The sequence below is a fragment of the Muntiacus reevesi genome, chromosome 2, assembly GCF_963930625.1.
Source record: "Muntiacus reevesi chromosome 2, mMunRee1.1, whole genome shotgun sequence".
Taxonomy (NCBI): domain Eukaryota; kingdom Metazoa; phylum Chordata; class Mammalia; order Artiodactyla; family Cervidae; genus Muntiacus; species Muntiacus reevesi.
In genome coordinates, this window is record NC_089250.1 from 213130573 (window position 1) to 213156130 (window position 25558).

Here is a 25558-nt window from a genome sequence, read left to right on the forward strand (position 1 = left end):
CACTGTCCCATCATCAAATGCTTATGATAGTCTAGAACACATCTTAAGGTATATAAAACTGTAACAGGATGCTTTTTTAGTGTTATCTTGGAGCAACTAATGGTAGAGAAACATTGGACCACTTTAATAAAAGTAAAGGAAAATATGTGTGTGTGCGCACATGGGCATGTACACCAAGGGGAAGACGAGATAGCAAGGTAGAGGATGTAGGTAAAGCCCTATGAAATGCAGTAGCTCCGGCCTTGGTGAGAGTTTACAATTTGGCTGAGAAGACATTAAAAACACAAAATTGGTTCCATCTTATAGGTTATTGGATAGGTGCAGGAAAATAGTCTCTGGTGGAGGTAAAGTCCCCGAAAACCCCAACCACATGAAGGTGTGTTGCTGCTCATGAGACATCAGGGTCAAAGGCACCCAGCCCCACTCTGCCTCAGTCCTGCACCTCCATTAGACATCGTTCGCCTCTGGGGAATTCTGAGGTCCTACCTCCCCCAAATGAAACACATGTATGGGAACTCTTGGGAGGGGGTGAGAGACAGAGCCAGGCAGAGCATCCTATTATCTACTGATGTCCTGAGGGTGGAAAGGCCAGATTGAAAGTCACAAGCCTGGAAGAGTCACCTTTGCCTGTGAAACTGTCTAATAACAACAATCATTATCCATCCGGTATCTGCCCTCTGTCCTGCCCACCACACGGCTCTATCTCTGATCCCCAAGCAGGTGTGCAAGGCAAGGAGCCTTCTCCCCCTTTTACATGTAAGAAGACTGAGGGTCAGAGAGGTAAAGAGACTTCTCCTGTGTGACTTGCTCACTGGTGAGTCAAACCTGGGCTTTCTGCATCGCCATAGACTAACCTGCAGCTGCTCCGTCACCCCTGAGCCCCACACTGGTCACGACTTACCTGGAAGGTCGGACAGGTTGCCTCTCTTCCACCCCTTCAGGAAGTGCCAGGTATTACCTGCCCAGGATGGGTTCCCTCCATCTTACCTTGCAGCAGCCTGCTCGCCAGTAGTCCTTCCCGGGGGAGCTATCGTCTCCAGACATTTCTCTGCAGCAGTGAAGGCTCCAGACACCCTGGCCCAGGGCATCTATAATAAAGATCGATCACCTGACCTTGGTCTTGAATGAGTCATCGATTGCAAACGAAGAGACTATGGGCAGAGTCAAAAGTCCCCCTTAAGTACAAGAAGATGGGATGTTTGGCAATCTAAACAGTTGGAGAAGGGTGTGTTTCCCTAGTCATCATTGGGAATCTCCTTGCTAATTGCCCAGGGTTCTGACTTCCTCACTTTCGGGGAGTCTGGTCTAATGGACTGTCTGGGGAAGGATCTGATTAACAATCCCATTCCGGCTTCAAGTCTGGCTGGGAGGGTGGGGTCATGGATACTCTATCAGAGTTGAAGGCGTGCAGTTTAGTAAAGCGATTACAAGTCATTCCAAGTTCGGTATCTTCCCCTCTCTCCTTCCAAAATTTAATGCTGACTCGTGAGTGGGAGGTGGGATTAGTTTACACAAGCTCCGTTCATCCGATAGCTTTTTATTACCAACCAAGTCGAACCAGGTGGTGGGGTTTTGTTTTGTTTTCTTTTGAAACAGCTCTGCATTTTACCGTTGAGCCGGTCGCCTTCCCCCCACACCTTTGGATGCTATGTTTTCCTTCAAAAACAGGCTGCCTAAGATGGGGGGTGCGGAAAGGAATGATCGCTAGCACCCCCCCCCGGCCCCCTCCCCTCCTCGCTCCTGTTCTCTGTAGCCTGGTCTATTTAAGACGTTGTCTTCAAATAAACCCTGCCCCAGTTTCCCTGAGGGCCGCCTCTTCCCCCTCTGCCCTCGGCCGAGCTCATTTGACACCAGCTCAAGAATCTTGTAGCTTCTCGCCTTTCCATTCCCAGCGGAATCTGTTATTCAGCACTTCAAAGAGGAGACTTGTTTGCACCTCTTGTTTCAAACAATAGACCAAATTTCCTGCCACTGCTTTTCTTAAAAACTGCCTCTCTTGAGCTCCCTAGAACAATTGCAGCGACCGCTATTCAGAGGAGCAGAAAAGTGAAACCCCTCACCCACCCTCCTCAGTGGAGATCCGGCCAAGGGGCAGAGAAGGTCACGGGCATGGACTTCAGACGGGACAGACCTGTGTGCAAACCCTAAGCTCTGTAGCTTTGTAGCTGGGCGAGTAGCTGAGCTGCTTACTTAACCTCTGAGCCTCTGTGTCCCCTCCTGGATTATCTGAATCAAAACTAACCCATCCTATAGGGCGAAAGAAGGACTGATGCTGAAGCTGAAGCTCCAAAACTTTGGCCACCTGATGCAAAGAACCGACACATTGGAAAACACCCTGATGTTGATTGAGGGCAGGAGAAGGGGGCGACAGAGGATAAGATAGTTGGTTGGCATCCACAGGCTCAATGGACATAAATTTGAGCAAACTGCAGGAGAGAGTGAAGGACAGGGAAGCCTGGTGTGATGCAGTCCATGGTGTCGCAAAGAGTCGGACACTGCTTAGCAATTAAACAACAATGATAAATCCTGCAAGGCTGTGGTGAACAACAGATGAAGTGAGGTACTGACTTCTGTCTCACGATGGAAGTTAAAAGCACATTCCCAGGCTGCCTGGATCCAAATCCTAATTCCTACATGTTCTTTCTCTATGTCCTTGGACCTACACTGCTTAAACGCTGTGCCTGTTCCTCCTTAGCTGTGAAAGAAAAGAATTATTGTACCTACCTTGTAGGATTGAAGAATTAATTAATATACTGGAAGTATTAGACATGGGCACAGACATCACTCAGTAAAGTTTTATGCTTCCTCTTCCTTATTCCTCACTCCAGAAGGGAATTTTTGGCTCTCCTCTCCCCTGGCAACTCCATTTTATACTTTTCTGTCTCTAACTTTTTCTATCTTTTATATCTCTAACTTTTTCCTATCTATCACAGTGTTTGTTCACCAGCTCCACATTGTAGAATGTTCACAGCCCATTGGAAGTAAGAGAATTGTCTACACTTTCTTGTTCCAGGAGTATGGTTTCTGCTTAATTTCAGAATGATCAAAATGTCTGAGGTCCACAGCACTGCAGTTTAAAGGGGGAAAACTCTTCTGTATGATGCTGCAATGGTAGACACATGCCCTTATGCATATCTCAAAATGCAACAAAAACATAACACAAAGAATGAACCCTGGGTAGGGGAAGGGATAAATTAGGAGTTTGGGATTAACATATACATACCATATACATAACATAACATATACATAATACATAACATATACATGTTATATATAAAACAGATAACCAACAAGGACCTACTGTATAGTACAGGGTAGTATACTCAATATCTTGTAATGCTCTATAAGAGAAGAGAATGTGAAAAGAGAAAAAAAATATATATATATAGGGCTTTCCTGGTGACTCTGTGGTAAACAAACTGCCTGCCAACCCAGGAGACACGGGTTCTGATCCTTGAGTTGGGGAGGTCCCTTGGAGAAGGAAATGGCAATCCACTCCAGTATTCTTGCCTGGAGAATCCCATGGACGGAGGAGCCTAGCAGACTACAGTCCATAGGGTCACAAAAAGTCATTCACGACTGATGAGATTTAGTATGAGTGTGCACACACACACAGATATATATACATATGTGTAGCTGAATCTAACACACTAATGTATACCTGAAGCAAATACACAACCATGTATGTGCTCAGTCACTCACTCATGTCCGACTCTTTGTGGCCCCATGGACTGTAGCCTGCCAGGCTCCTCTGCTCATGGAATTTTCCAGGCAAGAATACTGGAGTGGGGTGACATTTCCTACTCCAGGGGATCTTCCTTATTCAGGGATCAAACTCAAGTCTCTTGCATTGGCAGAAGGAGTAGTTTTCTTTTTACCACTAGCGCCACCTGGGAAGCCCCAAATCAACTATATTTCAATAAAAATCTTAAAATAATAATGATTTTTTTAAAAACAAAGAGTGACCCCTAATGTAAACTGTGAACTTTAGTTAATAATAGCACACCAATAAGGGCCATTAATTGTAACAAATGTACCATACTAACACAAAATGTTAATGGGATTCCTAACATGGGAATTTCTATACTATCTGCTCAGCATTTCTGCGTATCTAATATTATCCTAAGGAATTCCTTGGCCGTCCAGTGGTTAGGACTCGGTGCTCTCACTGCCATGGACCAGGGTTTGATCCGTGGTCGGGGAACTAAGGTCTTCTGAGCCAAACAGTGCAGTCAAAAAATTAAAAAAAACAAAACAAAAAACTGTTCTAAAGAATATTTTTTAAGAAAGTGTTCTTATGTGCCCCCGGCCTTCCTAACATACCGACAAATAGTGACTTGCAGCCAGGAAGTGACAACTTCTCTTCTTGGAGGACCTGAAATTAACAACTGTTATCTTGTTTTCAAGTCACATGCTAATGATCCACAGTGAGCCAGCTTTGTCCCTGGAGGTAGTGAACCAGACAGAAGACCTTCTCAGGCCCAGCCAGGAGTCTCTGGATCAAGGTTCCTTCAACGCCTCGAAAATTCTGGGATAATAGTACTGGGAGCGGATGGCCCTTGTCTCCTTGTCCCCCAGTTCATAGAGGAGGAAGGACCATCTGTCATTTTCCACCATCCTTCCCTCCCACTATACAACCTATCAAATTCTGGGCTTTGCTGTAACCATGGTAATGGCCTTGCCTTCTCAGGCTCTGGACCTCTATTCTTGAACCACTGGTCCCATCACTCTGACTTGCCAACACAGTGCCATAGTTGAGTGAATCCTGAAGCTTCCCCTGGAGTCCAAAGGCTCTGAAGCCCAAACTCAACAAAAGAAGCAATGGATCTTATGGATTAAAAACAGCCTTCCCACCCAACACTGATTTCACTGAGCAACTGAGGTCTGATTGTTTAGTGTCCTGAGGCTGAGATTACAATAACCATCAAGTCAAAGGCAACCACAAAAGGACAACAGAAACTTCAAAAACAAAATTTAAACGTAGGCAAAAACTTCCCTCAGCATGTCCTGTTTGCCAAGTCCCCAAACTCTTACCCTGTGACATTGAACTTCCATGTCAAATCACTGGTTAATAAAACCATCAATTTAGAGACACTCACACAATGTGTCAAGGAAGGGGGTTGGCCCCATTGCTGTTATCAGTTGCTAAGGTTGCTACTGACCCAGACCATAAGGCGATGGAATTTGTGGTGAACAGTGGTGCTGAGAATTATGGTAGGTAACTATTACAAGTTGCCCTAGCAGTGTGTTTTAGTGGTATGTGTGCTTGCTCAGTCGTGTCCAACTCTTTGCTACCCTATGGTAGCAACTCTTTGCTACCCATGGTCCACCAGGTTTCTCTGTCTATGGAATTTTCCAGGCGAGAATACTGGAGTGGGTTGTCATTTCCTACTCTAAGGAATCTTCCCCAAAGCATAAATGCTGAGGCAGGACAAGTGGGGTCAGCAGGCCCTCCTGCTTACTGACAATGACCTCCTCAAGCCTCTCTTTTCCCATTTGTAAAATGGGGGCAATAATACTTGCCTCACAGACCTCTTTGGAAGAGTAATTAAGATAACAGATGTTCACAGTCTGGGAAAGTACCCAGTACGTGTACCAGGACAGGCTAGTTGTAGATCTTTGGGAGTGACATTTCTTTAAAATTCGCCTGAGCCCAAGAAGATATAGTAGCTGAAAAATAAACATAAACCGATGCATCTGTGACAATGTTCCCGTTTTGCTTTGCATTTCCAAGCTCCTGCTGTAAATAATTTACAGTGTTAAAAATGAGTTCTCAGCAGGTCTTTGAGGGACAGAAGGAAATTCTTTCTAAAATGAGGGATAGTCTTCATAATGAGGGACTGCTGAGTGGAGGGGAAATTTAGAATTTAGACAAGCATCTTTTAGATAGTTATTAATCTGGTTGGATAGGATTTTTAATAATTAAATGGTATTACTGCAATCTAAGTGATATTTTATTAAGCTTAAATGAAATGTACATTTAGGAACTTAATTTGAAACATTGCCTACTTTGTTATTCTATTTTTCATAATTGCATATACTTGGAAATCATGTTTGCCTTTCTGCCTTGCATGCCTTGCCTCTGTGCTGAGCCTTGTGCTTTATTTATAGGGGTGATATTTCTCGTGTTTTTAAGGAAACTGGTATGAAAGCTCTAAATGACAAACTCCGAAGCTAGCTTCAAAAGTTTCTGACTAATCGCTAATGAAATATCCATAATAGATGAGGAAGAAAGCAGAAATGGCAGTGAAACATCACTTCATTTCATAAATGTCTCGTATTTGTTTGACAGCTTTGGAAATTTTCTTTGTCATTTTGGAAATCAATACAAAATACGGCTAAACACCAGACTTAGCTGCTCAGCCCGAGACAAAATAAAAGATTGAAAGCGCCTCTATCACCAGCTGTCGATTGCTGGGGATCATATTGCCGTACGCAATCATTTTTTTTTTCCCTCCATCCAAACATTACTCAGCCTCCATGAACTCTCGTCAAGAGCCAGATGCACACATATTATGGCTGTGAATTCACAACACAAAGGGATGGGACAGCTGGCGGTTATCGGTTTGGTTGATCAATACAGACAGGTCGGGAGGAACTATTGCAGTCACCGCCCCCTCCCTCCCATTTCTCCCATCTTTTCTAAATCTTGGATTAACCAGCTAACCTAACTTTCCTTTTCCTTCTATGATAAGACTTTATCAACAACTCTGCTGTCTCAGCAACATTCACCTATGGAACATTCTCGCCCTGGACACCTTCGTCTATTTCCCTGAGGAGTCCTTGCCACACACCCCCACACCCCCACCAATCCTTGAGAGGTTCACAGGTCTTCTGGTTTACCTCCTCCACACCTGCAGCCACCGTCTGCCCTGAATCCCATACCTGAGCCACAGGGGGACTACTCCTATAGTTTCCCTTCCACTCTGTTTTTCCATTGGGTTGGGCTTATGGAGGTGCTTGCTTTGTAGGAGGTAAGAGAGTGGAGACTGGAGGAAGGAGAGACTGAAACTTTGCTTCCCCACTCCGTCTTTGCCTCTGGAACTTGAGCATCCTCCTACATCTCTGGCTTCCACCAGGCCCCTATAGCCACGACCCCGTGCCCAGGCCTAGGGGTAGTGCTTTCTGCTATTACTACTTTTTTTAATATTTATTTTTATTTATTTCCTTGGCTGTGTGAGATCTTAGTTGTGGCACACAGGATCTTTGATCTTCATTGCAACATGCAGAATCTTTAGTTGTAGCATTTGGGATCTAGTTCCCTGACCAGGGATCAAACCTGGGTCCCCTGCATTGGGAGCCCAGAGTCTTAGACACTGGACCAAGAAGTCCCTGCTATTACTGTTATTACTGATCTTGGGGGCCTCAACACCCCTAGTTGGCTCTCTTTATTTTGTCCACATGTGGCCCCTTGTCTCTTCTTCACGTCCCTTGAATCATCTACATTTAATTCCATTTCCTGGTAGGTCTCTGAATGATACAGCAGGAATTTCAAAATATATATTTAATTTGTATAAAAGTGAATGAAAATAAAGAAAGAAAACAGGCAACTTGGCAAGGTGGAATTCAGTTAGGATTGGGCTCACTTTGTCCCCTGTTGTTGGCATGCAGAATTTGTTGTTGTCGCTGTTCAGTTAGTAAGTTGTGTCCGACTCTCTGCAACCTCTGACTGCAGCACATCAGGCTTCTCTGTCCTTCACCATCTCCGGGAATTTGCTCAAACTTATGTTCACTGAGTCTGTGATGCTATCCAACCATCTCATCCTCTGTCACCCCCTTCTTCTCCTGCTCTCAATTCTTCCCAGCATCAGGGTCTTTCCCAATGAGTTGGCCCTTCGCATCAGTTAGCCAAAGTATTGGAACTTCAACTCCAGCATCAGTCTTTCCAATGAATATTCAGGGTTGATTTCCTTTAGGATGGACTGATTTGATGCCTTTGTAGTCCAAGGACTCTCAAGAGTCTTCTCCAGCACCACAATTCGAAAGTATCAATTCAGGATTAAGACCCTGATGTTGGGAAAGATTGAGGGCAGGAGGAGAAGGGGGCGACAGAGGATAAGATGGTTGGATAGCATCACCGACCCAATGAACGTGAGTTTGAGCAAACTCCAGGAGATAATAAAGGACAGGGAAGCCTGGCATGTTGCAGTCCATGAGGTTGCAAAGAGTTGGACACGACTTAGCGACTGAACAATAACAGCAAGGATTAAGAGGAGCTACTTAGCCAATGTTCTCAAAGGTGGGAAGGATTAATCCGTTTCCTGCCACACAGAGAGTGGAAAAGGCAGCTAAGATTTCTAGACTCCTGAAAATGGCTCAAACGGACCCTAGGCCATCTTACAGGAGACACCCGTGCCCCCGACCCCCCACCCCTGCCAGCTCTCCAGGGAAACTTGAGCCTAGGTGGCAAATGGGAAAGATTCCACTACAAGGAAGGCTTCCTCATCTCTAAAGTGGTGATAATTCTGTAGACCCTCAGCACAGGTGATGGACCTAACGTTCGTGGATCCCAGGATTTGGGGCCAGACCTGAAGGTCTGTGATCCAGGCTAATTTGCAGTTTAACTGGAGGCCAGTAGGCAAGTGTGCAGGAGCTGGTCACCCCGCCAAAGACTTATCTAGCATATGGCCTGCCATTCTTGTTGGACTCCACCCACCACTGTGGACCCATTTTGAGGAGTATTATCTGTGACTTCGTGATTTGGAGGAGGGCCTACTGAAAACTTAAGTGATACATGAAAAGTGCCTGATACTTTACAAAGAGAGGAAGATGGGCTGATGACCCGCACCTCTCTGCCTTTCACCTTCCTTCATCCCGTCCACCTCGGCTTCAGTATTCTCAAATACACAGGACGTAGGGACTAGTTCACCTGCTTGGCACACCTCGGGGCCACCCAGGGGAGCATCCTGAAATGCTCTCTTCCGGTCTCTCTCCTGCTGGTCTTTCAGGCTCTTTCCCATCCTCTCCTGAGTTAAGAGATTAACTCAGCCCCACCCACCATCTCAGCCGCCACCCCCCCACCCCCCGCACCGTTTCTGTTTCTCCTGGTTCTGTAGTCTATGCTCCTGCCACACCAGACTCTTCCCTGCTTCACGAACCTTCAAACCAGTGAAGCTTGGCTAGTCCTCTGATGGTCAGTGTCCACTCTGATGGGTCAGGGTCCATCCATTCTGCTCGAGTTGCTAGAGTTTTCTAACATGAAGGCACCAGATTTGCTAATTTGTCACTGACTTCTTTATTTTTTCTTTGACCAGGCTTGCGAGATCTTAGTTCCCTCCCCAGAGATTGAGCCTGCACTCTCTGCAGTGAGAGCACAGAGTCCTAACCATTGGACCACCAGTGACTTCTTTCTCTGCCTAGAGTTTAACCAACCCATGCAAGGGGCAGGCAAGCCTTCCTGGCCCCTTCACCAGGCAGTGCAGCCATCACCGTGGTGACACTTGAGGTCAAGGCCATCCTTTGGTGCCCCAGACCATGTCACAGCTTCCATCCCAGAATCAAATGTTACCTGCAATCTCTTTGACCACATTTTGGTTTTTGTTTGTTTGTTTGTTTCTCCCACCAAACTAAGCTATCTGAGGACATGGACCTGTCTTATTTCTCTTTGTATTCCCACCACCTACAGGCCTGACTCATAGTAAGGGTTGAATGAATGTATGATGAAGGAAGGAATGAGCCTGATTTACTCCTGAGTTAAGAGTCAAAGGTCAAGGGTCATGAGGTCTAAGTCCATCTTACCATGCCCCTCATTTCCAGGGTTTCTCTTTCTTCATATTTAAGAGTAGGAGAGGAATACCAGCCACCACCCACCATGGTCACTGGTGACCAGCCTGAGCCCTGGTCCTCCACGATTCCCTGAGCCTGTGAAAGGAGCCAGCCAAGGCTTGGAGCCAACATGAGGCCATCAGCAAGCTCTGAACCTGATAAAATCCTGACGATCCCAGAAGCCAAGCCGGACTGGGGCGTGAGATCATCGGATGCCTGAAATACTTGAATCAACTTGTTCACAGCTCTCCCCAGTCGTGTTTTTCATAATTCATGATTCACATGAGATTTTTAACAACAAAAACACTCAGATTAAATTTTTATACGAGATGTTTTTCACTCCTCATACAAGCGTTATCAGCCGTTTCGATCATGAAAAAGAAACTCTGCCCACTTCCATAATTATTTAAGGATTTTTTTTTTAAACTTGTTTTTCTACTTAATTTGATTTGGAGATAGGAGCTCTGGGTATCGAAAGGTGGCTTCTCAGGTGACTCAGGCAATTTGATGATCCAATTTGCTTTCATTTGTGAGACAGAATATTGTATGTTATTTTCTTCTAAAGCTGCTACAATACCCTAAGTTCAATTTCTCTTCTTTTTCTTTTTTAATTTAAATGCTCTAAAGATTTGTTTTGATGTATACTGTTTTTTAAAATCTTTTTTATATTTGTTACACTATTGCTTGTTTCATGCCCAGCAGGACGCAGGATCTTAGTTCCCTGAGGGAATCAAGCTGAAGCCCCCTGCATTGGAAAGCGGTGTCTTCACCACTGGGCCACCAGGGAAGTTGCAGTTTCCCTTCTTTTTTGTTGAAAGAATATTCAAAGGGAAAGCCTGTCTCTTTTTATTTCCCATGGATGTTTTTAGTGGTTTATATACATAACCAAGAAGGAACACAGTATATAACTTTTCTAAGACTCCCAGCTCTCTGAATAAGAAGTGACTTCCCAATTCTCCAATAAGTAGCAGGTCAGCTCTTGACTGTCGTTATCACCATTTTAAGTGCTCTATTGGTCTTTACTTCTCTACTGTCAGTGGTGCTGCTCCTTCAAGGGTGAGCCTTGTGCTACAAAGGTCTTCAAACAGTAGAAGGTGAGAAAAGATTAAAAACAAGAAATAATGAGTTCTATGGTATGTGAATTTTATCTCAATTAAAAAAAAAAAAACAAGGAAAGAATGGAAGAGACTCCAAGAACTGGGTTCCAGGAATGTTCTATATTGCAGCTATTTTTTAAAGATAATCCTAAGACAGTCCTGTCAAATCAAATTTGCCTTCTCTTGTTTTATCTGTGCTGTGAGGCCAAGCCTTTTTATGGCTGAATAATATCCCATTGCATGTATAATCACATTGTGTTTATCCATTAATTAGGTGAGGGACATTTCCGTTGTTTCCACTGTTTGGATATTGTGAGTTTAAAGACTGCTATGAACATTTAAAAATATAATTTAATCGGTAAATGAATTTGTTTATTTTTGGCTGTGTTGGGCTACGTGGGCTTTCTCTAGTTACAATGAGCAGGGGCTACTCTCTGGTCGTGATACATGGTTTCCCAATTGCGATGGCTCCTCTTGTTGTGGAGCGCAGGCTCCAGGGCATGCAGGCTCTGCTGGTTTCCACCCACGGGCTCTAGGGCATGGGCTCAGCAGCTGTGGAGCACGGCTCTAGTTGCTTCAAGGCCTGTGTTATCTTCCTGGACCAGGGATCAAACCGCTCTCCCCTGCCTTGTAAGGTGGACGGACTCTCAGCCACTGGACCACCAGGGAAACCCTGCCATGAGCGTTTATGTCAAAGTTTCGGACAGACCATGTGCTTTCTTCTCTCTTGGGTACGTACCTAGGAGTGGAATTGCTAGGTCAAAGGTTAACACTATATTTAACCTTTGGAGGAACTTCAGACTGTTTTCCAAAGCATGAGGGGCTTCTTGAATAGGATTTTCCTGTGGGGGTCTTTCTAGGATGTGCATTCTTCACCCCCTCCCCATCCTCACCTCTGACCCACTTCCATGATCCTTATCTTTATAATCCTTAAGGTCTACCTAAAACCTCACTTCCTCTAAGAAGCCTTCCCTGATTAACTCAGTCCACAGGGGTCTTCCTCTCTCTGTGTGCGCTGGTTGCTTTGTCTTCATGGTATAAGCACATGGTACCAACCTGTGCTTGGTCTACCTCTGTGCTCCCTTGAGCCAATCCTGCTATCTGGCCAGAGGTGTGAAACCCTAGGAAACGGCATGCTGGACCTTATGTGATGGAATTCAGTGTCTCTGGGAGTGAGCAGAAGTGCTCTGGGCTTGGATAGGGAGGGAGCCTCGGGCAACAAGACAAAGTTGCAGAAACAAGGTCAAGCTCACTAAGTCCCTCGGCTGGGCCAGCCCTATGGGCACAATGACCTTCTTGTCACTTGCTCGCTTTTGTTTACCTTGACTGTAGAAAGGACCGTTGTCTCTCAAACCAAGCGACCACACCAGCCCCTAGTCTCCATGGAAGCCTCTTGAGATCAAGCTTTCCAAAGCGTCCCAAATCCGTGCTTCCCAAACAGCCACAGCAAGGAGGGTCAGAAGCAACTGATATCTCATTTTTCTCCCCAATATTTATTTATTTATTTGGCTGTGCTGGATCTTAGCTGTGGCATACAGGATCTAGTTCCCTGACCAGGGATCGAACCTGAGCCCCGTGCATTGGGAGTGCTGAGTCTTAGCCAGTGGGCCACCAGGGATGTCTTTCTTACTAACCACAAAACAGAAAGCCCGTGGTCTAGGAGAATGCAAGTGGGAGTCACTAGAAAGAACGCCCCTAGGGAGGAGGGAGGTGGCTGCTTTCTGTTGCCCAAGCTGACCAGGACCCTGAGGTGAATTAACTCTATGGTCATCTGATCATAGAATCACAGAAGCGTAGGAACTCAGGACTGGAAGAGAGGTCAGAGATCAGCTTGTCCTAAGTGTGGTCCTGGGACCAGCAGTCTTGGCCTCACACGGGAGCTGGGTAGAAATGCAGAACCTCAGGCCCTACCTTGGACCTGCTGGGTCAAATCTGCCTTTTAACAAGGTCTTCCTTCAGGTGAGTCATGTGTATCTTGAAGGATAACAGTGGCACTTGCTTATAGCATTCTGATCAACTAGCCATCCTCCCAGAGGGACGTGGTCCACCTCGGGGCAGGGGTCCTCAACCCCTGGGCCACAGCCTGTTAGGAACGGGGTTGCACAGCAGAGGGTGAGTGGCATGCTAGCGAGCAACGCTTCACCTGCTTCTCCCATCACTCTCCATCACTCACATTATAGCCTGCACCATCCCCTTGCCCCTCACCCCCACCCCCATCTTTGGACAAATTGTCTTTCACAAAACCAGTCCCTGGGGCCAAAAAGGTTGGGGACCACTGTCTTATGGCACTCCCAAAACTACGCCCTTTTAAAGAGCTGCATCTGGGTTCACTACAGCTTCCACCCACAGGTTCTAACTCCACACCTTGGATCCGTTCACAAGAGGCTTGCTGTCTCTCCATATGACACCCATCAAACCCAGAGGGACCCTCCTGCCATTTTTGAGCTGAGCTGGTAAGATTGTTACTAATGAGTACAGCGTGCTTTTCAGAAACATAGAGTAAATACAGTTTCTGGAGGCTTCCTGGAAGTCCCAGAACTAGAGAAAATGGGATTTTGGACCTGATCATGATGGAATCCTTGCTGGCAAATTTTTACTACGTGCAGGTATTTATAAGAAGACTGTGAATGTGCTTGACCTCCCCATTCCAAGGCTGCCGGAAGGTAGTTCACAAATATATAATTGTTATGCAAGTGTTCTGTGAAAGAGAGAAGCATCATATACCCATTTTACAGATCAGTAAAAAGAAACACATAGAGACTGACTCTCCTCTCAGAGGCGATGAAGGTGGGAGCCAGGACCCTGGCCGGCAAGCCTCTTGCTCTGGCCAGGAGGCACAGAGAGTAATACCTTTTGTCATCAATTAGCCAAGATGGTTTCTGAAACTGAGCAGTTGCCTGGAGAATGCCGTTTAGATAAACCCCAAGATGCACACAAAATGGAAATAGAGACGGAGCGGGAGCCTACCCCACACTTTGCCCACAAGAGATGCAACACATTTTCATAGTTGAAATTTACATAGTTCTTTATTCATGAAATTATGAACAGCTGCTATTTTGCTGCATTCCCAAGAAGAGTTGAAAAGGCAGCAAAGAAGAGAACAGACACGTTAGGCAAACTCCATCTGCCCCTCGTGTCTAACACTTTCTTTCCTGCAGATAGCAGACAATGGGGTTACCAGATGTCATTGCTTGTTTGGGAAGGACCCAGAAATTTTGTGTGACCGTGAGCCAGCCAGTGCAGACGATACTTTTTCTTTCCCCCTGAAAATGATAAATGTACCCACTCCTGTCCACTCTTCAGTGGCTGTTCTAAGATGTAGCCTCTTCCCAAAGGAATGCAGATGGTGAGGGATACTCAGGGGAACTTCAGAAATGTCACTCCGGTATGGACCAACATCTACTCATGTGGCTTCCTACCGACTTTTGAAGAGCGCTTGATGGAGAGCAAGCCTCCTGTGTGCCCATCACACTTGACTTGCTAGGAACTCTGGGAGGTTAGGTATCACCTGTTACAACAAAGCAGGACTCTGAAGTCAGAGACCAGAAGCGACAGCATGAGGTCATCAAGCCAGTAGTGGTCAGGTTCTCCAGGTGACCTTTACCCCAGGCGTGGCCTAAATGTTCTGATTGGGTCTCCACCCCTCTTGGCTACTGTGAAACAGCCCCTTTTCCAGGCCGTTTATCCCAGGTCCTGCGTGCATGCTTAGTCACTCAGTCGTGTCTGACCCTTTGCGACCCCGTGAACTATATAGCCCGCCAGGCTCCTCTGTCCATGGGATTCTCCAGGTAAAAACACTGGAGTGGGTAGCCTTTCCCTTCTTCTGGATTCAGGGATCAAACCCCGATCTCTTGCATTGGAGGCGGATTATTTACCGGCTGAGCCAACAGGGAAGCCCCATCCCGGGTCCTGCCTCTCGGCAAATACCCACTGGACACCCAAATGACTGCTTCCAATGGAGGCCACCCAAAGTTCCCCTGGGAATTCAGGAAGGGCCTCTTTTTCCCATCAGGGAGCGCTGAATGTCAGAATCACCGCAATATCCAACCCGTACTCCACGACTGTGTTTCCCTTTCTACGCATTTGTCTTTGGACCTTTACTCCAGAGGCCACAGCCTGGCTTCCATGGCCGCTCAGGACAGAAGGACCTGGGATTTCACCCACAGGAGGAAGAAGCTGGGGGTAGATCCAGACGACAAGGTCCCTGGAGAATCCAGGGCCCCTAGTGGTTGGGCGGGGGCGGGGCTGGGGGGTTCCTCTCCGGTTGCAGGCATGGGAGAGGCCAGCAACCATCTTGAACACTAGTTAACGGGAGGATATGTTTTTCTTGTTGTAGGGAGAGCAACCTGCTTCTCCACACCTTGAGGCTGAAATTAAAGCAGGGAGGAGCCCATTCTGAAAGATGTCATAAGGGAGATCAATGACCCCACTCTCTCTGTCAAGGCGAGCACTGGAATGCCATCTCTGGACGTCAGAATACCAGGACGGTGACAAGCGGCTATCATCTTATCTCCTCACAATTTGTTTGTGCCGCAGACTTGCTTGTTCTCTCTTTCTTTTAAGAGGAACAGAAAAGAAAGGAAGGGTGAGCTGGGAAAGCTTGTGTCTCTTCTGCCTGGCCAGAGACCCCCACCAGGCTGGGGTAAACCCCAAATCCAGGATGCTGGCTTGGGGCAAAGTTGCTGACCTTTGACATTACCTTTGGGACTTTGATTTTTTTTTGGCCGTGCCACACAACAAGAGGGATCTTTGTTCCCTGACCAGGGATGCAACCCACACCCCCAGCAGTGGACGCCCAAAGTCTTAACCACTGGACCACCAGGGAAGTCCCTGGAGCTTTGATCTTTATCAAAAAAGATAGGAAAGCTAGATATTATTTTGTCTCAATCTCAGATTCTGATGGTTCCCAAGATGGAGGACCAGTTGGGTTGACTAAGAGAGGTCACTTTCTGCAGAGGAGTTAGCAAACACCCAGCTAGTATCCAGGGCGTAAGACACGGTGGGTGGGATCCCCCTCTGGAGATAGGCTTTCAGTGGAAGAGTCAAGATTTCCCGGTTGCAGTCATCAGAGGGAAGAGGGGTCCATGGAACAAGGGTCAGGCCCGATGTTCAAAGTTCTGAGGGCTGTCCCTGCTGCCCCTCCACCATGTGGCCTTGGGCTGCTCACCTTAGTTCTCATCTGACTCTTAGTCTCCTACACGTGAGAGAGAGATGACCATCTGACTCCTTCCCCACAGGGTGGTTGCCCTTCTCAACCATGTATATAAAAGCTTTACAGACTGCGCCTCTGGGGGCAGCTCAGAGCTCTCTTACAGGTCGGGGGGCAGTAGGTTAATTTTCTTCTTTCCCTGTAAGCCGGGGCCTCCCTATTTTTCGAAAGCCATCAGCAATCCTCAGTCTGTCCCATCAGATGATAAACAGGACGCCAGCACAGAACAAATCACCAGGATGGACCCCAAGAGCTGCCATCCAGAAGAATCCATGGAGGTTCCCAGTTCCAGATGGGCTGTCTTGTCTGGAATGGGGTAATCAGAGAGGCTGCAGCCCACCTCGGAGAGCCGCAGGGGACTCTGGACTGTTGGTTCCAGGTAGAAGCTGGTGTGAGTCCTGTTCCAGGGCCCCATCAGAGTTGGCTAATGGGCAACTGGAAGACTCAGCTCTCTCCTGCTGGGACCCGAGATGGGAAAAAAGAACCAAGAGAACATCCCTGTCTGGTTCTCAACCCTGACCACCTCTGCCCTGAGACCCATGCTCTTTGAGATGGGAGGGGAGGAGAATGAGGAAAGAGAAAAGGAGAGGGGTAGGCAGGAGAGGCGAACTGGCCCTGGAGGGCCTGGGGCGAATGAAGCATGTTGCATGTGTACCCTGTTGGGCCCACCCCCAGCCGTCACCAGGGACCCATCCTCGGGCTTCCCCGCAGCCCCGCCAAGCAGCCCAGTCTGCGATAGCCTTTTTCTCGCTCTGCTCTTTTCTGAAGCTTCCATTTGAACACTTTCAGCACAGATGCCTCCTGCATCAGTCCAATGCTAAAAAGATGCAGCAAGTGAAATTTTTGCCATATGTTAATACACATGTTTTAGTTTCCATAAACGCTCAACGTGGTTTTTATGGTACTCGGGGTGGTGGTGTTTATACTGGTTTGAGGGGCTTTGAATTCAAATGTGCAAGTGATTCTTTACAAGATGTGATTCAAGGACGAGCCTCAGTTGTGGTCACCTGCCATTCAGATGGAGGTGGCTTCTTGTTGCCTTGAACCTGACACTTGGAACTCTGGGCAGAGCCCTGGGGCCTGCCCCCTCCAACTTCCAACTTGTTCCTCGCTGCGGGGAGGATGGGTTTGAGAGCTGGTCCCAGAACCCAGCAGGACCTAGCTATTTGGAGATCAGGGTAGAGAATGACCCAGACCTTTGCACACCAAGTGTCACCAGACCTTCTGGTAGGACCTGAAGGAGGGGGTATCACAGAGGAGGGATCCCTGAGCTGGAAAGGGGAGGGGGACCCAGAGCTGGACTGACAGGAGGAGGAAGGGAGAGGGACCAGAGGAGTGTCTGGGAAATGGAGGGGACACAGAGGGGTCGGGTGGGTCAAGTGGAGGATCGCAGAGGAAGAAGAGGTGGTAAGGTGGGGTGGGATGGGGCTGGCCTGAGGAGACAGCCCCCCCTCCCCGCACTGCCCTGCTGTGTGTCCTGCAGGAAGTCCCCCAATGCCTGAACACAGCAGACTCTCTCATCCATCCCTTTATGCCTTTATTGGGAGGTGGCATGTTCCCTCTGTTCACAATCTCTTTGGTCACCTGGAAGCCATCTCTTTTTTTTTTTCCTTGTGAACATGATGGCCAAAAATGGGTTATTAGTTGGAGGCTAATTACTTTACAATACTGTAATGGTTTTTGTCATACATTGACATGAATCAGCCATGGATTTACATGTGTTCCCCATCCCGATCTCCCCTCCCACCTCCCTCCCCATCCAATCCCTCTGGGTCTTCCCAGTGCACCAGGCTGGAGCACTTGTCTCATGCATCCAACCTGGGTTGATGATCTGTTTCACCCTTGATAATATACATGTTTCAATGCTGTTCTCTCAGATCATCCCACCCTCGCCTTCTCCCATAGAGTCCAAAAGTCTGTTCTGTACATCTGTGTCTCTTTTTCTGTTTTGCATATAGGGTTATCGTTACCATCTTTCTAAATTCCATATATATGTGTTAGTATACTGTAATGGTCTTTATCTTTCTGGCTTACTTCACTCTGTATAATGGGCTCCAGTTTCATCCATCTCATTAGAACTGATTCAAATGAATTCTTTTTAATGGCTGAGTAATATTCCATGGTGTGTATGTACCACAGCTTCCTTATCCATTTGTCTGCTGATGGGCATCTAGGTTGCTGGAAGCCAGCTCTTAAATCCCAACTTCTGCCTTCCCTGACCGGTCCCACCCCAGAACCCCCATGTCCTGCCCCTGAGTCCTGACCAGGTCCCACATTTATCTCAGAGTAGGATCTCCTTTAGGGCATCCCAAGTGGCGCAAGTGTTAAAGAACCCACCTCCTAAGGAAGGAGACACGAGAGAAGTGGGTTCGATCCCCAGGTTGGAAAGATCCCCTGGAGGAGGGCATGGCAATCCACTCCAGTATTCTTGCTTGGAGAATCCCATAGACAGAGGAGCCTGGTGGGCTACGGTCCATGGGGTCGCAAAGAGTCAGACATGGCTGAGTGACCTAGCACGCACGCAGGGGCTCCTTTGGCCATGAGCTCCCTAAGGATGGGCCTGTGCTTTTTGCATGGCTGCCTCCCAGAGCCTGGCTCAGAGCTGCAAGAGGAGGCCCAGGGAAGGAAGTTGGAGAAGGAAAGAAAGAAGGAAGGAAGGAAAATAAGGAAAGAGGGGGAAAGGGACATGGATGGCAGGCTCCTGCACCCCATGGGGAGCCGAGGGTGCGACCTGGAAAAGCAGTCCTTATTCTTTCCTCACGTCCAGCTTGCCATCTCCCTTTGAACTGAGCTGGTCTCAGCACCTTCCTGTTCTCTGCCATCAGCCAAGGGGGCCACAGCCCACCTCAGCCAGGTCCAGGCAGTGCAGCCAGGGCCTCTCTGCAGGGCTGTGGGTATCACCAGACCACGGCCAGGCTCTGGGTATTGCCCGGATGAGTGAAGGCATCTCAGACGGCACCCTTGCTCAGTGAGTCCTGGGTGGGGGCAGAGGTGTCCTTGAGCGTGTCTTCCAAGCCCCAACAGGAGCCACAGGGCTTCCAGCCCACTGAGCTGGAGTCTCCTAGGGTCTCCTCCCTCTGTCCCTTCCCCCCAAAGCTCCCCATACCCAGGCCCTTCTTCTGCTCTCCGTCTCCCCTAAAGAGATGCCCTCACATGTCGGGATTTGTCCATGCCATCTCTCAGGGTTTGTGCGCTCTGTGGGGAGACCTGATCCATTCTGGGGGAACCTGGGGGGGAGAACCACAATTGTGTATATGAAGATGGGAAGGGGGTCTCTATTTGGACATTAACCCAATGTCCATGAAACCTGGAAGAAAGTCGCTTCTCCTCCTGGCAACTGAGCTCTTTTCCCAAGGGATTGAGGGGCAAGGGTACGTAATCTTGGAGCCTCAGTCTCCTTCAGGGGGATTCATATACATGTTGCCTATAATTATAGGTCGATAATGATATAATTTATAGTATGTATATCATCATTTGTGAGTGACTGGACAAGCTGGCAGGCAAGGAGGGTGCAACCATGTCATAAGCTCATAAAAAAAGGTAATTATATTTCTTTCTGATCTAGCTTTCGCCTACCCGGTCAGGTTGGGGTGTTGTGAAATTGCGATGATGGAGGAGCGTGGAATTGTCGGTGGTTCAATAACGCGGGAGAGCTCAACATCTGAGGCCAAGCGGCCTGTTTTTGGTTGTTGTTTTTGGTCTGAAAATTGGGTCTGACTCTGGGGCCTGCGGCATTGTGGGAAGGACTCCAATTTAACACAAAGAGGGTCCTCCCAAAGGGAAAAGCTGGCCAGATGACCCAGGGCCAGACTGGCCTGTGGGGTCCAGCCCCCGACCCCCTCAGACCCCCCAGAACTGCTGCTCTTAGGAGGAGACAACTTGTCTCCCAGCCCCTAGGGAATTCTGGACTGGAGACGCTTGTCATGTCTTCCAAGGCTGATGGAATCTCCGGGAGTTGAGATCTGGACTGAGCTGGGTTGGAGTTTGGAGCGATGGTTGAGGAAGATTGGGTTTTATCTCCAGCGCATCGCCAATCTTGATAATAAGCAAAGCTGCAGAAAGCCCTTGGCCTGAGATATAATAGTGTAATGTAATTACAGTAATGATACTTTGTACTTCTATAACACCTTTCATCTGTGGATCTCCAGGTCCTTTATAAACATTAATTAATTCTCATAACTCGGCGATGAGGTAGGTAAGTATCATCATTCCCATTTTACGGATGAGAAAGCCAAGACACCAAGGGGGGAGTTGATGAGCTCAGGGTCACCCAGAGACCCACTGGTTCAGCTGACTCTGTGGAGTCCATTCTCCCGTGCTGGGTCCTCTGCCTGGGAGGGAGGGAGGCAGAGCATCCCCAGGACGCCCCCTCTGCAGGTCCCCCAGGGATTTTTGTGCATCACTTCTCCAGTGGTCAGGAGGACCACTCCCTGGTGTCCTCACACCCCAGCTTTGTGGACCAGGGAGGTGTCTGAAGCCATCTTGATCCACAGGGCCCCTCAGCATCTTGACCCTTGGAGGAAATGTTCTGGAATAACTCCCTTTCCATCAGACCTGCCCTGGAACCCTGCCCTGATCTCTTCTCCTCGCTGCCTGTTCTGGAATGCCTGCTTATCACCACCAACCTAGACCAGGCAGCACATCGAACCAAGTCCACGTTTATTTTTCGAACATCTTTTGGGTGCCAAGCTCTGAATTGCCCCCCTGGGAGGGCCCATGTAGCAGAAAGACATCTGGGCTGAAAAATAAAAAAAAACCAAAACGAATCACATCTGGGCCAGCCTCTGTTCCTTGGTAGCTGTGTGACCTTGGACAAATCACTTTCCCTCTCTGGGCCTTGATTTTCTCACCTATGGGTGACAGGAGATATAGATCATTCATTCATTATCCTCCCAGGGTGATGTTATTTAATTCCTCATTTCCCGCTTGGATGGTAGGGCAGCCTGTTCATGTGGGTTTCCTTCCCCTCTACCTACTCCTACAGTCCATTCCATAAACTTATTGTATCAAAGACTTTGCTAAAAAGACTTTAGTCACTTCCCTTGACCTGCGAGAAGTCCAAGCTTCCAAACCTGTCATTCAAGGCATCCCATGATCTGTCCCAACTTCCCTGTTTGTGAACCCTTGGCGTGGCCAGACCTGCTTTTCCTCCAAGAAGGCCATGGTCATTCCCAGCTTCACGTATTTGGCCAAACTTGTCTTCCCTCTACCTACTTTCTATGTACTTTTGAGGCCAACAATCTGCTTATCACTGTGTTAGATGCTGGATTAAAATCCTGTCAATTCTTCAAAGCTCAGAATCCTAGCTTTCAGGCTCTAGGAGATGGCTGCCCAGAGAGCAAATGTGAATTTAAGCTACATTATGAGAGGCCTGATGGCTGTAAAAAGGCAGGTGGCAATCCTGTTTTCTAGAATGTTTTTCGAGAAGGAGCAGGGTGATGCAGGGGCTCTGTCATGTGTAGAACAGTTAGGGGACCCACGATCATTTCACTGGGAGGAAACTCAGGGACAAAAGACCCTCCTTTCCCTGAAGAAAGATTGTTCTGTGAGGCCACAAAGCTTCCAGGAAGGAGGGTTTCAGTTCAGTGTAGGCAAGAACATTCTTTCCCATCAGAGCTGTCAGGAAATGTGATGGGGTAATAACATGTCTGTCACCGCTTACTTGCAGAGGCTGAGGACAGGAAGTAGAAAGTTGTGGAGGTAGAGCTGGACCTATTCTTTGCAGCATCAGGACCCCAGGGAGAGAGGCTGCTTGGGATGGTTGCCTTGGACCCCATTTGGGTTGCCTGGTTACCCACCCAGCCCCCCTCTGCTCCTGACCACTGGAATCATCTAGAAACCGGGAGAGCGGTACCCAGCATGGTGTGACCTCATAGACTCCTGCCTCCCCGTGTCCCACATGCTCCTGGTGGTGTTCTAAAGGTTGGGACCCAAGAGGGTTGCCTGACCTGTTAGACAACATTCCAGGAGAGCAAACTCCATGAGCAGAGCCCTGTCTGGGTTCTCAGGCCCTTACCCAGACCCTGGGACTGGCATCCATGGGGACAGATAGACAACAGAATTCAGGAAACTTAGTTTTGAGTCTCTACTCTGCTTCTTTTTTTAAAAAAAAAATTTATTTTATGTATTTGGCGGCCCTGGATCTTAGTTGCTGCACACAAGATCTTTCTTGTAGCGCATGAACTCCAGTTGGGGAGTGCAGGCTCAGTAGCACCCTGGCAAGTGGGATTCTAGTTTCCCAACTAGGGATGGAACCCATGCCCCCTGCATCGCAAGGCAGATTCTTAGCCACCAGACCACCAGGGACGTCCCTCTACTCTGCTTCTTTATTAGCTGTGTGGCCTCAGGGAAGTTACTTAACTACCTGAGCTGTGATTCTGAGTGTAATTGTGTCTGCCTTCTCCGGTGGTTGTGAAGATTAAAGAAGCAATGACACAGAATTGCAAGCTGTCTGCCACTTTGATGGGGAGGTGGGAGAGAACGTTCTCAGATGAGGAATTAGACGGACCCTGGGGATGGAGGTAGTGCTGCTGGTCAGGGCCACATGGGGAAGGGAAAGATCAGCCATCCAAGGTCAACAGGAAGATGAGGTTACCACCTCCCCAGGAAAAGTGAAGTGTGATGGGCTGAATCTGCAAACCACAGAGGAGATAGAGGGTGGAAACAAGTGTTGTTGCCATTCAGTCACTAAGTCGTGTCTGACTCTATGACCCGACGAGCTGTAGCACACCAGGCTTCCCTGTCCTTCACCATCTCCTGGAGTTTGCTCCTACTCATGTCCATTGAGTCAGTGATGCCATCCAACCATCTCATCCTTTTTCCTTGTCCTCAATCTTTCCCAGCATCAGGGTCTTTTCCAATGAGTTAGCTCTCCACATCAGGTGGCCAAAGTATTGGCGCTTCTGCTTTAGCATTAGTCCTTCCAAAGAATATTCAGGGTTGATTTCCTTTAGGATTGACTGGTTGATCTTCTTGCAGTCCAAGGGACTCTCGAGTCTTCTCCAGCACCATGATTCGAAAGCATCAATTCTTCAGCACTCAGCCTTCACTATGGTCCAGCTCTTCACATCTGTACATGACTACTGGAAAAACCATAGCTTTGAAAAAAGGGAATGTTCACCAAAATCAAATCCCAACATACTAGTGAAGGAATTCCTCATTACTCTCTGATTCTGACAGTACAAGTTGAATTCACTCATTCATTCATTTGATGAATATTTGGTGAGAATTTCTCAAATGTCAAGTAGTATTGGGTCCTGGGGAATACAGTAATTAACAAAACAAAGTCCCTGCCATTCTGGCTTTTCCACAGGCTGGGGAAGACAGAAAGCAAACAAAATAAAAACAATATAGAACAAAATATCAGGGGATGCTCAGAGCTATGAAGAGCACAGTGAGGGGGCTGTTTCACAAAGGGGGCCCACAGAGGGCCTTGCCAATGAGCTGATTTGTAAGCAGAGAACAGGGTGTCCTGAGAAAATAAGCCCTGGGGATGTTGAGAGGAAGAGCATCCCAGACAGAGGAAATGGCAAGCGCAAAGGCCCTGAGGCAGGCATTTGGAGACTGTGTGGCCCACAGATGCTGCTCAGGAATTGCTTCCTGTGAGCAAGGCTCTGGCTACACCCAGGTTGGGGCACACAAGCAGACTGAAGCTCTGAAAAGGGAAAGCTTGGGTGCCAGGCTGGCAGGGCCACTGGCTTGCTCTGTGACCAAGACAGCTCCCTCTCCCCCTCTGGGCTGTTTCTCTCTTTGCACAATGAAGGGTTGGCCTGCACTCCGAGGGTGGGGTCTAACACAGATGAACTTGAAATCTGGAACCAGACTGTGGTGGAGGGATTATGGGTAGGGTGAGGGCAGGAAGCAGCTACAGCCGCAAAGAGTTGCCCCGTGCCCCCACCTCCCCCAGAACCCCCGCCTCTCCGTGGTTTCAGCTGCTGCAGGAGTGAGCCTCAAAGTGGGCACTTGTGGCTGAGGTCAAGCTTCCCAGCGCCCCAGCCTGTGCAGGTGACAGGCACAGCTGTCTGTACAGTCCCCGAGGGTCAGACTGATCCTGGAAAACCTCCTGGGTTTGCGAGGGTAAAGCAGGGAGCTGCCCTGAGTTCCTGGAAATCCAGCCAGCCGCGAGCCAGGCGCTCGGGCAAGCAGCAGCCTGCGGCGGGGAGGCCCTCCAAGCCAGGGCCAGCCCCATTCTCCCAGTGCCCACCTGCAGCTGCCCATGAAGCCATCCAGCCCAGCCTCTCAGCTTTGCAGCAGAGCCGTAGGCCACCCGCCTGGGCCTACTTGAGGGTGTCTGCATTCTCCAAACTGAAGCTTCTTCACCTCTAAAGCTGAGATAAAGCCCACTCCGATTCGGTGCACTCTCATAGGGTTAGACCAGACTCAGATAAGACCGAAAGTATGAAAAGCCCTTGGTGAATCTGACAGTCAGATGACCAGATTGGTTTTCCCTGGGAAATTGGCCAGGACCCAAATCAGCACCCACCCTTTCCGGACTCCTCGCTTTGGCCTACCGCTCTGCCCAGCATGCCACCTAAGGCCTGGGGTGCTCCGTGGAGGCCCGCCACCCCGTGTGTCCCTTTTGCTTTTCCTGTGACCCTAAGTGTTCACAGCTGTGTGTGCTTCGTGGGCGTTATTCCAGGCCCCTTAAATCAGCTCTTCTCAGACTTTGACACGTACAAGGATCACCTGGGGAATCTCATTAACGTGTACACTCTGGGGAGTAGGTCTGGGGTGGAGGCTGAGATCTAGCCATTCCTAACCAGCTCCCAGTATTAAAGGAATTCAATGACCCATGCTGAAGACAGTAAGGAAGGGGCCTTCCTGGTGGCTCAGTGGAAAGAATCCACCTGCCAATGCAAGAGACCGGAGTTCAATCCCTGAGTCGGGAAGATCCCCTGGAGAAGGAAATGGCCACCCACTCCAGTATTCTTGCCTGGGAAATCCCATGGACAGAGGAGCCTGGCGGGCTACAGTCCATGGGGCCGCAAAGAGCTGAACACGATTGGGCGACTAAACAACAGTATAGGGACCACTAGAGCGGCGTCTTGCAGGAGGAGACAGAGGTTGGGCTCAACTCCAAATACAACAAGGAAAAGTGAAAATTTGTAGCCAAGTGTTGGGGCGAGGGAGTTCAGTGAAGGAAAATTACTAAACAGAAGCATCAGGGATCAGGGGGCTCTGGTTAAATCAACCTCACAGGATTCTTGCAGAAGGCAGGTGGGGGTGGTAAGACATCACTGGGAGAGGGGGAAAGGGGATGAGGAATTTGGTCAAATATCAAGGGTGATCAGACACAGAGGATGTGGGATTCTGGTTTAACTGACGTAGAGGATTCTTGCTAAAATTGGACCATGCAGAAACGAACACGGAAGTCCAAAAGTCAGGGCCAAGTTGACAAAGTTCCGGGGAGCCTGAGTAGACTTTGGTCAAGGAGACACTGTCTGTCACCAGGTGAAACTGATGCTGTGTGTTCAAGATGGCACTTCTT